This window comes from Hydra vulgaris, chromosome 15 (assembly GCF_038396675.1).
Source record: "Hydra vulgaris chromosome 15, alternate assembly HydraT2T_AEP".
Classification (NCBI taxonomy): Eukaryota; Metazoa; Cnidaria; class Hydrozoa; order Anthoathecata; family Hydridae; genus Hydra; species Hydra vulgaris.
In genome coordinates, this window is record NC_088934.1 from 16108354 (window position 1) to 16124337 (window position 15984).

The window sequence follows — 15984 nt, forward strand, 5'->3', positions numbered from 1 at the left end:
AATGTCATGTCACTTGCCAAACTATATGCATTTTAAATCATATTATTTTATTTATATATTACTTTATATCATGTTACTTTGAAAACTGGACCCAGAGGCTTTATTCTCAACAAAACTTTGGTACTCCAGATTAAAAATTGAAAAGTTTCTGTAAATATCCTTTTTGTTCCTCAATGTAGTTCGTAAGTCCCATAAGTCTTAAGGACCTTATTATATCTAAAGTTAAAAGTTTTAAAGCTTAAAAAAAGTTACAGAAATCTATCTCCCCCCCTCTCCCCTTTTTTTCTTTTTTAATAAAGAAAATTGGTAATTGTTTGACTTTCAAACCTTGAATTTCTTTGTGGGACACAGTGTCCCGTGCATGCATGCTAAGTTTTTGACAACATTTGAACTTGCATCAGTTAATGTTTAAAGATAATATACTCAAGAATTATATTCAAATAACTATTATATTATCCTAGTAATATGTCTATTTGCACATATTATAATCTTATTTCTATAAAGAAAGATAAACATTCTTCGTGGTACTTACATACTTGCTTGCTATACAGAAATTTAAGAAAGACACTGATTTTTCAAAACATTCCTATTAACACAAACAAATCCTAGGAATCCTGGTCTGATACCAAACTAATTATTGCAGATACCATCGCAGAAGCGGAAACATAGACCAGAAAAATGCCCGTGACATGATCAAACGCTGTCATCGAGGAAAAGTTAACAAAAACAGCACTAAGTCAAGCCACATTTTTTTTGAATTTCATAAAAAAGCTGATAGTGAACACACAAAAAATATCTTTTTTATGTCCAAACCAATATACGGGTTGAACTAATGTATTCACCATCACTAACTTGACGCCGCAATGAGGCCGTGAAAGAACGTGTTCGCCTTATAGAAAACAAGTCAATAGTAAGCTGGTACCTCCAATACCCAGCCCTACCTAAAGTTAAGAAAAAGAAAGAGGATCCCAGGTATGTTTTACTAAAATCTTTTTGAGTCGACATAAATCGCTTACAGCTTTGGAGTTCGAGCAATGTACCTTTGATTTGCACGTGTTTTTCTTTTTTTTCTTTTGTTTGTTTGTTTGTTTTGTTTTATTTTGATTTGCGGCACTATATTTGAACTTTATTCAAGCTTTTTATATTATATAAAAATTTAGCGATATAGCAATAATAGCACTTTTTGTGATGTTTATTATATTTTTACTTTTTATTTTTATTCTGTTTCTGGTGTTGTTGAATACGTTGCAAAAGATAAACAGCATAAAATTCCTTTGTTAGAAAATGTGCGCTTGCACAGTGGGCCAGTAGGTGGACAAAATGGGAAAAATTTTAGTTGTCTAATCTTGAAAACCTATTTAATTTTAGTATCTACATATATTAGGAGAAATCTATTGATAATTTATTTATATTAAATCCCTTAGTTACCAGGACTCTAAGCATTTGAATATTGAGATAAAATAAAAAAATAAAAAAATTATATATAAGTAATTAACGGTGACATCAACGTTGTGTTATATTTCAATTACATCTACGTTTTTGAAACAAAAAATTAGTACATGTTATTCTAGAGTATTTAGAGATAAGAAAAACCAATGTGTGAAATAAATTTGTTATAGCATGTTATCTCAGTTATACTTTGAAAATCACAGATTAAAAAAAAAATTTCTTAAGAAACTTATTTTTTGCCGCACAATAACTAATAATTACCACAATTTGCCATGTGTTGTCTTATATTTATTTGAGCTATATGATGCTTCAATCGAGTTTTAATTGATTGCTCGTCCCCTTAAATCCCCGTTCAGATTTTATGTATGTTTTAACTTGGTTGCTATGGTACTAAATTTTGCATAGCAACAACTCATTTTTACATTAACGATTTTTAACAGTATTTTACTTGCGCTAAATACACAATATTGGGGGTATGTATTAAAATGAGATTCAGAATTCTTATGAGGTTAACTTTTTTTGGTTACTATGGATACCTTTCTTTGCATAACATAGCAACAACATATTTTCGGTTGTTGTTAGTGATTTAATTACTAACACTGACAGTAATTTAATTACTTTTAATTTTAATTACTAACACTTGTAGTAACTTAATTACTAACAAGTATTAGTAGTCCAGGCGGCATATATATTATAACATTTTACTTTTAAATACAAAATACTTGTTACAATAATTATTTAGATATGGTTTTGTTAAACTTAGACATTCATAATATTCTTCAAAAAAACAATCTTAGTATTTCAAAACAAAATATTACTGAAGATATATTAAAATTTATTCAGCCAAAATTTGCTGATTTTAAAGACGTTGATTTTAGACATGCTGTTCAACGATTTGTTTACTTGTACAAAAAAAAGTGGAAATCTGCAAACTATACTGTGAAAAATTTTGAAAAGAAGTTTGTGAACTGGCTTAATGAATATTTAATTGTCAGAAAAAAAGACAATGAACCAACTGCAAGTAGACGTGGTCGAAAACCAGTTACATTTGATAATAGTTCTAATAAAACTAAAAAACGGCGCGTATCTTGTTTAATTGAATCTCATTCATCCAATGAATTATTTTTTGCTGCTAATAAAAAATTTAGAGATGAATCTGTTGTTATTGCTGCCAAGAATGTTTTAAATATATCAAATACAGATAAAGCAACTAAATATTCAGCAGACGAAGCACTGGCTTTAATAATTGATGCAAGTCTGACAAAAGCTTCCTATCAATTGATTAAAGGCGGAGCCTTGGAGAAAGAATATAACATCTACCCCGCTTACAATGATGTCAGAGATGCAAAATTGAAATGTTATCCTGCAAACATAACAGTGGAGGACTATTCAGCTTCAGTTCCTTTAAAAGATTTAATGACTCATACTTTGCAAAGAATCTGTGCAGTTCAGGAACCTGTGCTAAGGCACTTGATATTGAACGACAAAGCAATAAAAACAATGACACTAACGTGTAAGGCTGGTTTTGATGGTGCTACTGGCCAAAGCATTTATAAACAAGTTTTATCAGAACCCGACAATAACAGAGATTTAAAGCGTGAAGAATCATTATTTATTACTTGTCTTGTCCCATTGGATTTGACTGGATTTAACAACAGCAACGAAAAGGTGCCTATTTGGAGAAATCAAAAGTCGTCCTCCACAGCCTATTGTAGACCCATAAGATTTGCATACAAAATGGAATCCAAGGAATCTGTGATTGAAGAAGATCAGTACATTAAAAGTGAGATAGAAAGCTTGGGTATGATTTTATTAGAGGTTTGCAGATCTTCTATTGAAGTGACTTGTATTATTGAACTTACAATGATTGAAGGGAAGGTTCAAACAATATTATCTGAAAAAAATAACTCATACCAATGCTGTTCAGTGTGTGGTGTCTCTCCAAAAAATATGAATAGTCTTGATATCCTTAATATAGATTATACTAACAGAGAGTTCAAATATGGTCTTTCCAGTCTTCAAGCATGGATTCGATTTTTTGAGATGTTATTGCACATTGCATATAAAAAAGAAACAAGAAAGTGGCAAGCAAGATCTAAAGAACACAAAGAAAAGGCATCTGTAGCTAAACAAAAGATTCAGACTGATTTTATGAACAAAATGGGACTTGTTGTTGATTTCCGTAAAAGTGGTGGTTCTGGAACAAGTAATGATGGCAATACCTCAAGGCGTGCTTTTGCAGCATATGAACAAACAGCTGAAATTCTGGGTATTGACCAAAACCTTATATTCAGATTTTACATTATCTTGGTAACGCTCTCTTCAGGATATGAAATAGTCTGCTTAAAGTTCAAGGATTATTGTTTTGACACTTTTAGACTATATGTGTCCCTTTATCCATGGTATTACATGGCTCAATCAGTTCACAAAGTATTGATACATGGACATGACATAATTAAAAGCCTTACATTACCCATCGGACTTATGTCAGAGGAAGCTCAAGAGGCTAGAAATAAAGACTTTAAATCTTATCGCGAAAATTTCAGCCGAAAAACATCCAGAAAAGCAACAAATACTGATCTTATCAATAGACTCCTAGTTTCCAGTGATCCTGTTATTTCATCATTGCGTAAATCAACATCACACCAAACAAATCATAAAGCATTTCCTTCAGATGTTTTACAATTACTTAAACAATCTTCAAACGATATTATTGTTTTATAATTTTTTGATGTAATTTAAAATTGATAACGTTTTCTTGCACTATTTTTTGCTTTTATTATTCTTAAAACATTATTTACCTATAATACTCAATTTTTTTTACCTAAATATTCAATATAGGTGGGTCAAAAATCCGATAAGATATTCAAATATCAATTTACCACTTTGTAACTAAGGAAAGTATCCGGTAACTAAGCAATATAAGTATCCATAACAACTAAATTTAAAAAATTATCACTTTTGTAAGAAGTGTGATCTCATATTGGTACTCATGCCAAATTTAGTGAATATAGCACTTATAAAATATCTGCAGATAACAAAAGTAGGTAGTTGCTAAGCAAAATAAAGGTATCCATAGCAACGAAATAAAAAAATATTACCTTCATAAAAAGCGCAGACATCATATTAGTACTCATACTAATTTTAGTGAATATAGCTCTAATATTAAATTAGTTATGAATTTTGTCCAGTAAATGTGCATTCTGGCCCACTGTGGCTTGGTTGGTTTCGTTGAATAAACAAAAGTCTTAATCCTTGTAACTTTTTTTTTTTTGGTTTATTTTTATTTGGAAAAAAAAAATAAAAAAAACAACAAAGAAAGCTCGACGCGTTTATAAATAGCTCGAAAACCGAAAGTTGTATAATTTTTGTATTTTTTTGTTTTTGTTTGTTTCTATTATTTTGGTTAGCAGACTTTAACATCCTTCAGAATTAGGTCGTATTTTTTGGTTACCGTTTCTAAATTTGTATATTCTAATAACCACGTGACTTAATCATTAAAAACATTAAATAGTTTAATACAACTGGATTTTAAAGATTAATAAAAAGTTTTTTCAATAAAAAAAATTAGGAGTATGGATGAATTAAGTAAGTATGAAAACAATGTAAATATGAGTAGCTCTAAGGATACTATTTCAGATGAAAGTGGAAGTATAACAGGTTTTTAATTTACACGTATTACGTGTAATTTTAATTAAACATGACATAAAGTTTATGTCATGTTTAATTAGGATTACATAAACATACATAAACCGTTTTAAAAAAATAACGATTATGATAAACATTATTTTTTTTTTGATTAAATAAACATAAACATGTCTTGACAGCGATATTTAATAGGATAATATAGAATAATTCATTGTTTGGTTTTTTGAAAGGGTTATATAAATTTTTAGAGAGGTTAAATGTGACGTCAAGAAAGTTCACAATTTTTAAATTTATGTTTATTTTGATTTACATCAAAGCATCATGTGTGTTTTTCTTTTTCCAAGTTTCCTTATTAAAATAAAGTAAGGTTTTTCTACAATGTTCTATTATACGGATTGTTTCTTCAGGAATAACTGTGAGGCTTCTTTGCAAATTCAATTATTTTATCTAAAATATCTGCAGTTTTTGAGGAGTAAAAATCATTAATGTCAAATTGAATAAATGTACAATCATTGTTAATTTCGATTATGGAAAACTAATTTATAACATAAGTGGTATTTTTCCATTGTTGCAAATTTATATATGTGTATATATATATATATATATATATATATATATATATATATATATATATATATATATATATATATTTAAACAACTTTAAAAAGTATTCTACACAATAGAGTGCTCAATGTTCTTAAAAGAACAGAGCAATTATATATTAGTAGAAAATCACTTAACTAAATTTTTTTTCATTTGACATCAGAAATGCATTTCTGATGAATCTTTGTTGATGAAACACAGTGTCAAATGGAAAAAAATTTAGTTAAGTGATTTTCTACTAATATATATATATATATATATATATATATATATATATATATATATATATATATATATATATATATATATATATTTATATATATATATATATATATATATTTATATATATATATATATTTATATATATATATATATTTATATATATATATATATATATATATATATATATATATATATATATATATATATATATATATTAAAGATATAATATAGATGTAGTATAATAAGAAGTATAGATAAAATACATTTTATATAGATAAAAAACATCCAATTTATTCAGTTTACAGATCTAGCTTGTTCTAATATATAGTTGATTTTAAAATATTTTTATTCACTTACCAGTTTGTTTTTTAAATTAGAAAGCACTGGAGAAGATACAGGTGCTCAAGATACAAATTCTGCAATTTACATTAATAAAGTTTTGTCTAATAGACATTCTCTAATTTAAACAATAAATAGAAATGTTATATATATATATAAATATATATATATATATATATATATATATATATATATATATATATATATATTTATATATATATTTTAAGTTTTAGGTTGTCATCATGGGTTCAACAGAAATATTTTATTAAAAAAAAATTATCAACTAAAGAAAAGAAAAACTAATGTAATACATTACGTTAGTTGTATCAACAAGAAGGAATTGTTGATTGTGGTTTGTTTGCATTAGCTTTTGTAGAGTTTATTTTATCGAACAATAAAAATCCAGTCAATAATGTTTGCTTCAACAAAAAAAAATTTCGATGTCATGTTCTTGAATGCTTAAAAAAAATGTGATGAGACCTTTTCCACTTTCAAATTCTGCAAAACATAGATGTAACCCATAACAATTTTCTTTAATGCTATACTGTTCTTGTAAAATGGTTTGGACACAGTCAGATGGTGCTATATATGGAAAGTTAGTTTTCATAAATATTTTTATGTTCACATATAAATATATATATATATATATATATATATATATATATATATATATATATATATATATATATATATATATATATATATATATATATATATATATATATATATATATATATATATATATATATATATACAGATGTTCTTTTCTAGGCAAATGGCTCAATGTTGGAATTGTCAAAATTGGTTTCATCGAGATTGCAAAAAAAATCAGCAGAGTTGTTTAAATAACAAAAATGAACTTTGGAAATGTCATGATTGCTACAGAAGATTGGCAAATAACTAATGACTTGGTAAATAAGTTTATAATTACACAAAGCTTCTTTAATGACCTTTCCTAGAATTAAGTTAAGTTCTACACAAAATTTAATGTGGATTAGCTATTATATTATATTTAGACCATATTTAATTCTTACCATTACCTTATTAAAGTCTTATATTTCAGAAATGAAATCAGAGATCATTTTCCAGTTCTGGGAGAGAAAAATAAACAAATGATAAACAATGCTACTTCAAGAAACGGTTATTTTCATAGCCACATTTTTTTAAGAACATTATGGCAGCTGAACGTTTGTTAATTTATAAGAGTGCTTCAGGATAGTAAGATTAAAGAAGTTAAGTTTAATTTTTTTTTTATCTGTTTATAATGAGATACATTTAATTCATCAATATATGATGCTTAAATGTATATTAAATAATATATTTTCTTTAGATGCTTGTCTACCTTTGCACACAGCAAATATATTGAAGTCAAAAAGTATCTCCGTTTACAGTAACTTCGTAACTGATATGGATTAAATTGTTAAGAAATGAGAGAATAGATCAATGGATTACTCCTTTGCTAAAAATTATCGGAATACTTTTGTTAAGTTCACGGAGTTGACGCGTGTAGAAAACTTATTTATTGTTTTCATAGATTTGAGTATTATAAAATAATTGTTTGTTAATGTTTCATAAAATTCAGCGTCACATTTATTGACACATTGCTCAACGTTATTCAAATTTATATTTATTAAAATTTAAAGAAAAATTACTTAAATGTTTAGGCATTAAAACCCGTTTCAGTCCCAATAATAAAGAACAATATATTGGTTATCAATCTATCAACAATCATATTCTAGCAGTTTATGCAACATGTTACTACAGTACGATAAATTGACTACGGAGTCGTTGAGCAGAGATTAACACTGGCTAAATACAACTAAAAGTTTAGTTCATATTCAGTGTATCACTTAGTTATCGTGTTATTCATGAAGATTTACGATTTTTGTTACAAAGTGTTATTTTTTATTTTTATTTTACTAAAGGTTTATTTCTCTTGACCCAATCTAAAGATTTATTTCTCTTGACTCGATCTAAAGATTTATTTCTCTTGACTCGATGTAAAGATTTATTTCTTTTTACCCCATCCAAAACCCGGCTGATTCTAATACCAATAAACAATTTGTTTCTTTTAAAATAAATACTACAAAATGTTTTGGTTATGTTTGTTTTGTTATACATCATGGCAACTGGGTCAGAATAAACGAAATAGTTTTTTATTTTAATGCTACGAAGTATCCTGTGACTTCAACTTTCTATCCGTTAAACTTACGATATGTTCCATTCGTGTAGGGTAAAGTGACCCAATTCAAGTCAATTATCAAGTTCCATTTTAAATTTAAATTCTTGAAATGTTAATTTATTATACCTGTGGCAAGTAAGATATTTATGTTAATAGGTTTACATCATTTAATATAAATTGTTTATGTTACTTGCATGATAAAAGCTAAATATCGAAAAAAAAAAGCTTAAAAACATTTTTCGCTTTATAATATTAAGAATTATTTAATATATTTAAGAATTAACTTTGTAATCTAAATTGTTATCGTGTATAATATGAATATTATACACGTATATATAAATAAAATTAAGCCCCGAGTGCTTAAAGGTATATCTTTCTAACAGTGTTTTATTGTATGGAAGACCTGTTTGTTAACATATTTTTGGAAGAAAGAAATTGCAAAAATGTGGCTTTTTTTTAGAAACAAAATTGTATGATATTGTATGATTGTAAGATATGGCCGGAATTTGGACACTTTACCCTAACGGGTATAATTCGTCGAATTAATACTCTATTAAGTTAACGGAGAACTCCGTTTCACAGTTATTGGAAATGATGAAAAAGCGGCATTAATTCAATTTTTGTAAAAATCCGGTATAAAAAAGGCAAGACTGTTGCAAAACTTTTACCTTATCACAAATCAGTTTTAGCTATTGTACACCAATCAATTAATAGAATATTGTTCAAGCTTTCAGAGTATAATGTAAAATTATTTATAAAGTTACGTTTCTTGCCTTAAAAATGCAGGGAAAGGTAACTTTTTAGACAAAGTAATAGTAGCTCACTTGAATGTGATTTTTAGTAATTTCTGTATGTTTCTGTATGTATCAAATTTTGAGCTTTAAAACCTGTACTCTTAAACCCTTTCCTGGACCATAAGCAAGATTGTGCACCGGTATCTGTGATGAATTGTAGACATTTCGGTGTAATGGGAGGGAATGGGATACCAAATGCATCGTCGTCTGATTTGTTGGTAGTCATACGCAGCTGAATTGTAGGGTGAACCAGTGATCGAACTGTGGCCCTTCCATCATGGGTAAATATGTGATGATTTATTTATGTGGAGTGTTGCTTTACATTGGGCATCAATTAAGATTTTTTTTTAATTTTATTTGAATGCTTAATTGCGCTCAACTTTAACACAAGTCCGCTGACTTCAGTAACTTTAGAGGCATTCAATTTCATATCATTTGGGATGATTCTGTTGTTCGTTTTAGAACCTTAGCAGCCTAGACACAACTTGTGAGGTTTTGTGTTCTATCCTCTAGATGATTTGGTAAATATTCTATAAGATTTTGAGCAATCTGGGCATTTGGCTGTAACATTGGTATCTTTAATACCGTGTGTATTGCTTTTGTTTTGTTTCCTGAAAGTTGATACACTTGCTCTTAATGAACTACAGCCTTGTGCATTTCGTGCCATTTGTTACCCTCGATAAAAGCAATGATATCTGCGATTGAGGCTGTGTCAAGTGAGACTCATCCAAGTACATTTTTACGGATGTCAATATCTAATAGTCCAGCAACAACAATATCTCGTATGATAGCATCGGTAAAATCAACGGTTGTTTGTGGGTGGCAGTGGCATTGAAAATTGTAGTTGCAAGTAGCAGCCTTACCCTTCATTTTTGCGTAGAATGACTGAATATTTTCGTTGTGTCCCTATCTCATTTGGAGGAGTTCTGCCCTTCTGATACTAATGGCCACTGGGATAACAGCCAGTTTCTTCATTGCTTTAAGAAATGTCTTATTGTTTTTGTTGATTATCTTAGGGTTTGTTTCAGGAGTTGATTTCCGAGGTTGTCTTCGCAGCACTGAAACAGCTGTGCTGTCATATCCTCTTGTCCAATGTCTGTACATCTCTTGAACAATATCCAGCGACTAATAAAATTTGCCCACTCTTCTTCAGATATATCCTGGCCAATGTGAGGAAAACCCATTTTTGGTGCCTTGTGCTTTGAGAAGGCTGAAGGAATGTCAATTGAGTTTAGAGGATGGTGAAGTTGCAAGCTGTTAAATAGTGCAATAGTAGTTGCTTCACTGGGGCATTCGATAATGACTTTGCATCCTGGAGCATGGCAAGGTAAGCTTATTGTGGACATATTGTGAAAGAGAAAAAAGGTTCGCAAAATCCTACCTTTTTGTTCATACATTAACGACTCCAAACAAAATAATGTAAATGAATTACAATATCAAACTTTTACAATAATACCAGTGTTTTGTAATACCAGTGTTTCTTTGAAATTCGATTGGATACATGAAAAAACTAACATAAACAAATGTTAGTTGTTGTTCCAGATCATATATATTATGTTAAACAATGTTAGTTTCTAAAGATGAAATAACATTAAATATAAACAACAACAATATAACAACGATTATAACAAGAAATAATTAATGTCATATTTCTACATATATATATAGATAGATAGATATGTATATTATATATATACATATATAGATATTATATTATATATATGTTGATGAAATATTATACTATTTATTATTTAGGATTTACCTAATCCTATTAAATATCGTTGTCAAGACGTGTTTATGTTTATTTAAACAAAAAGATAACGTATTTCATTAACGTTATTTTTTTAAAACGGTTTATGTCATGTTTAATTAGGATTACACGTAATACGTGTAAAATGCAGATTAAAAACCTGTTATACTTCCACTTTTATCTGAAATGGTATCTTCAGAACTACTCATATTTGCAATAATTACTTAATTCATCTAATTTTTTTCTTAAAAAAACTTTTTATTAATTTTTAAAATCTAGTTGTATTAGACTATTTTATGTTTTAATGATTAAGTTGCGGTTGTCACGTGATTATTAGAATAAACAAAATTAGAAGCGGTAACCGAAAAATACGGCCTTATTCTGAGAGATGTTAAAGTCTGCTAACCTTTGATTACTTGTAACCTCCAAATCTTATTTAAATTATTTTTCTATTTTGCTAAACAAAACAAAAAAATTTGTACGTAAAAAATAAAAAGCGAAAAAAAACTGAGCTGACTGTAGCAATTGCTAAACTTGCTACAGCCTGGATCCGTTCCTGTGGAGGGCTGCAAAGATCGTTAATAACAGTAGGAATGTTTTTAAACAAAATTCATGAACTTATCTGTAAAAAACCTTTGCTTAGCATCAGTTTATGCATTTATTTGCTGTGTTAAAAAGAAACTATTTGAATGCTGCGTTGTTATGCGGCGTTTGAATTTATGCTCGAACTCGGACAATGGTGGAATTAAGTTTGGTTGAAGCAATTTCGATTAGAAAAGAACTGACATTTTTGATAAACTTATTGTTTTAAAAAAAAATTTGATTCTAGATCAAGTACTTTTTTAATAATAATCGACGAATTGTTTATCGGATAAGTTCGCCATTTTTTAGATTATTGTGCACTTATTGGTAACCTGGGCACGATAAATAAACATTTTTCAACTTAAAATCGAAATTTTAACTTTTATTGTTTAAAAACTTTAAACATTTAAAAACAATAGAACTTAGGGAAAACGGCCCAACTTTCTGTTACTATGACTATAGTTTTAGCTATTATAAATTTCAAGTAAGAGGTCGTCCATAAAGTACCTACGCTCATAGGGGGAGGGGGAAGTCTTCAAAAAGCGTACAAAACATGGCTATCTTTATACTAACAGGACGTGTAAACGTACGAAATGTGCGATAAACTGGGGGCCATTGAAGAATACAGCTTTATGTTTTATGATTTATGTATCATATTAAATAAACGTTTTTAATAAATTCTTTTGAATGAGAAAACACAGATTTAACATTATTCAAGTAAAAAACAAATTTTATAATCATAACTAAGCAATAAATAAGTTGAATCTGTGAAGTAAATGTTTTATTAGCAAAACTAGATTAGATAATTTTGATACAAAATAGATAAAATGCATAATTAAAAGAAGTTATTTTTAATTAAAAACAGTTGGTTTATAATACATTCATTGAGGAACAATACAAGTCTAGAAGGAATGTACAAGGGAGACAAAAATAAAATGAGTTTAGTAGATAATATGTTCACAAAAATCATTAGATTAAGTACAAATACAAATATGAAAAAATATAAAAGTTCTATTTACTTTGACAGCTTTATAAGTTTTTGCTTTGGTTCTTTTAATGATCTGGGATTATACAAAACACGATGGTTATTAACAAAATATTACATAAAATTACTCCAGATTTTTTTTTCATTCTGAAACCATAAAAATCAGAAATTGACATAAATATATTACATAAATCCTATCGACATACTTTATCAGTAAGTGGATGAAACATGGCATAACAAAACATGGTCCATTGACAGGCATTGTCAAATGGTATGTTAAGACCTCCATGATTAGTTTCTATAACGTAGTCACCATATTTTTCATAATAAAATTTTGTTCCTTCGCCTGCTTCTGTTTTTGTAACATACCCAGAAATGTAAATTAGGGCTTTTTTAACATTTACATCCAGCTATTCTTCCAGATCAGGTAATTTATTGAAACACTTGATGAATCATAATCTAATAAAAACTTGCACTTTTCACAATCATGACCTGCTTCGTTTTCTGCAACTTCATCTATAATTACACCCACTTGCAAAATTAATTTGGTTATTCATGCAATTTTTTTCAAAAAAGTTATTCTTTCATCATTTTCTGTAGATATAACAGCTCTATCATCATCACGATAACGTAAGTCTGCATATGGTCCTTTAACATTAACAATCTTCCAAAACCTTAATATAATTTCAATAAATTTAGAAATTGTTAGAACATGTCTTTAGTGCAGCTAATGTTTCGTCACAAAATATATGGAGATAAGTAGATACCTTTTGTTATTCGATGGGTTTTGGTACTACCGATACATCATTAAGTTTTGAAAGGTTAACTAAACTTCCTTTTTCAGTTTCATGTAAATGTTTTAAATCAGCCCATAATGCTGATTTCAATTCACCATCATCTTCGAGCTTTAGAGTTTGAGTTTTTTCAGTTAGCCAGTTGTTTTGCACTGACTTTATTAAATGGACAAAGTCATAAAGTAAAAATATATTACTTTCTGTTCGCCATGGCTCCCTATAAGTAAATTTAAAGTAAAAAGACTGATTGATACGATTGTTATCACAAATGATAGCAATTAACTCTCCATCAGATTTATGAATACAATCAATCAAATGATTCGCCTGCTCAAATAAAAATTCAGCATTGAGTTCAAATACTGGCAATATACGACATAAGTATTTTGGACCACCACAAATTGAAACCAACATAAAACTTAGAACAGTTGATGCTAATGAGTCAGGTTTGTTTACCGCCTTTCCTAATAAAGACCCAAAGCAATATGTAAGAGAAGGCTTTACATAGACTTCGTCTAATAATAAAATACATTTTTTTTCGTAAACGTTCTTCGCTTTTTTAAATATCTCACTGGTGAACTTAAAATCATCAAGGGAAGAATTAATTTTTGATGCAAGTTTTTGAAGAAGTGAAATACTTGGAAGCTGGTAGTCTTGTTTCAGTCTGTCATATAGGGATCTTGATAACGAATAATACTCAAAACCACGAATAATCATATTAGGATTATACTTTTTTGTTCCAATGATAACATGACTCATTGCATCAAAATGTTCCTGAAGTACATAAACTTTGTTGCTTTTCATTAAAGTATTAAGATAACTCCAACATTCTTCAAGTTGTGAATATGATTTAAATTTGGTTATTTGTTTTTTGATAAACTTTGGATGGTATTTTTTATACCACAATGAAATCCTTCAAAGGTCAAATCATTCTTAATCTTTATCAAAACTCTGGGTATTGATGTATTTTTTTCAAAATTAGTAGGCTGTATGCTTAACGTATTGTTGGTGAAGTACCAAATAGAGCTTTTCAAAAAAACAAAACTGCCAGTTTCAACCTTTTTTTAAGATGCTCAAAATTGACTACTTTATTTTGTTGATTGAAAAGATGGAGTTTATCTGAAATTATACTCCGCACTTCAGACAAAGTTTTATTTGTTCGAGATGGACCAGGTTTTGTAGGAAAAATACTTTTTTTCACACAAGTAAACAGTGAAGGTGGATCACGAGGTCTCATTTTACCATGCTTAATTATTGTAATATAATTGGGTGGAAAATGACGCTCACAACAGCATTGTCACTATCAGGTATATTATTCAGCGGTATTAAAGAAATCCATCGAGCACGTTCTTCTTTATCAGTTAGTAACCGAAACACCTTTTCATTATTTTCTTTATTATAGTTACGTTTGCAACTCATCACACAACATTTCTTTGGCATTTTTAAAATTTTATATCAACTATAAAAACAATCGATACGTATCTTTATCTTATACAATATAGCGTAAGTACAACGATTTCCTTTGATAAAAACTTTTTATCAATTTAATTCTTTAAGTGAACTTCTTAACTTCTCGCTTTTTAAACATTGAAAAAAACTGGCCCCCAGTTTATTGCACATTTTTAAAAATATTTAAGTTTGAAAAGAAAAATTTGACAAAAACTCTAGATTAGAATTAAATTTTTACTTTAGAAATTGTTGAAGAAAATGGGAAAATCCCAGAAATTGACTTTTTGCCAGTAAATTTTACTAAAATAAGTATAAGAAAAAAAAGATTTCCTTTAATTTTGAAATCTTTTTAATGTGTTTATTATAAAAAAAAGTTTTTTATAATACAAAAAATATAAAAATAATATAAAACAAAAAACAAAACGGTATAGTCTATTATTTTGAATATTTTTTATGTTTAAAAGATTATTTGTGGTTGCAATATGTTTTTCCCATTCACTCATGGTTAAGCCAATAAATTGTTTACCAGGGTTGTTTTGTGAGGAAACAATGCATTTGTAAATAAAATTTTTTGATAAGTATTAGATAATTATATTTATATATATATATATATATATATATATATATATATATATATATATATATATATATATATATATATATATATAAATATATATATAAGATATAATATATATATAGATCTTATACATATATATATATATATATATATATCTTTTATATATATATAAGATATATCTTATATATATATATAAGATATATCTTATATATATATCTTTTATATATATATATAAATATATATATATATATATATATATATATATATTATATATATATATATATATATATATATATATATATATATAAGATATAATTATAGATAATTTTTTACTTGCAAATACAATTTTCATAATTTTTTTCTTTAAGAAATTCATTTTTATTAATCCTTGCAAAATTATAATTCTTTCTTTTAATAGTGTTTCTGTTAAAAAATTTGTGCAATTTATTAGAGGTAGGGAAATGTTTGTCTACTAGTTTTAAAAATCCTTTTCCAATATTTGTTGACACGTTTTTGCTGTACGAAGGGTTGAAACAAATTATATTTCTATTTCTATTTCGCTTTTTGGCACTTTTTGTTTCGATTTTTAGGTCGAAACTTTTTTAATCCGTTT

General features: G+C 27.7%; 1 long non-coding RNA gene across 1 annotated transcript; it reads left to right on the forward strand.

The window, feature by feature from the left end:
- The first annotated feature begins 6484 nt into the window (after positions 1 to 6484).
- LOC136091374 (uncharacterized) lies at positions 6485 to 8156 on the forward strand. The gene is made up of 3 exons (XR_010643939.1): positions 6485 to 6856; positions 7033 to 7172; positions 7325 to 8156. It is a non-coding gene; the product is annotated as an uncharacterized LOC136091374 (long non-coding RNA).
- Positions 8157 to 15984: the final 7828 nt, after the last annotated feature.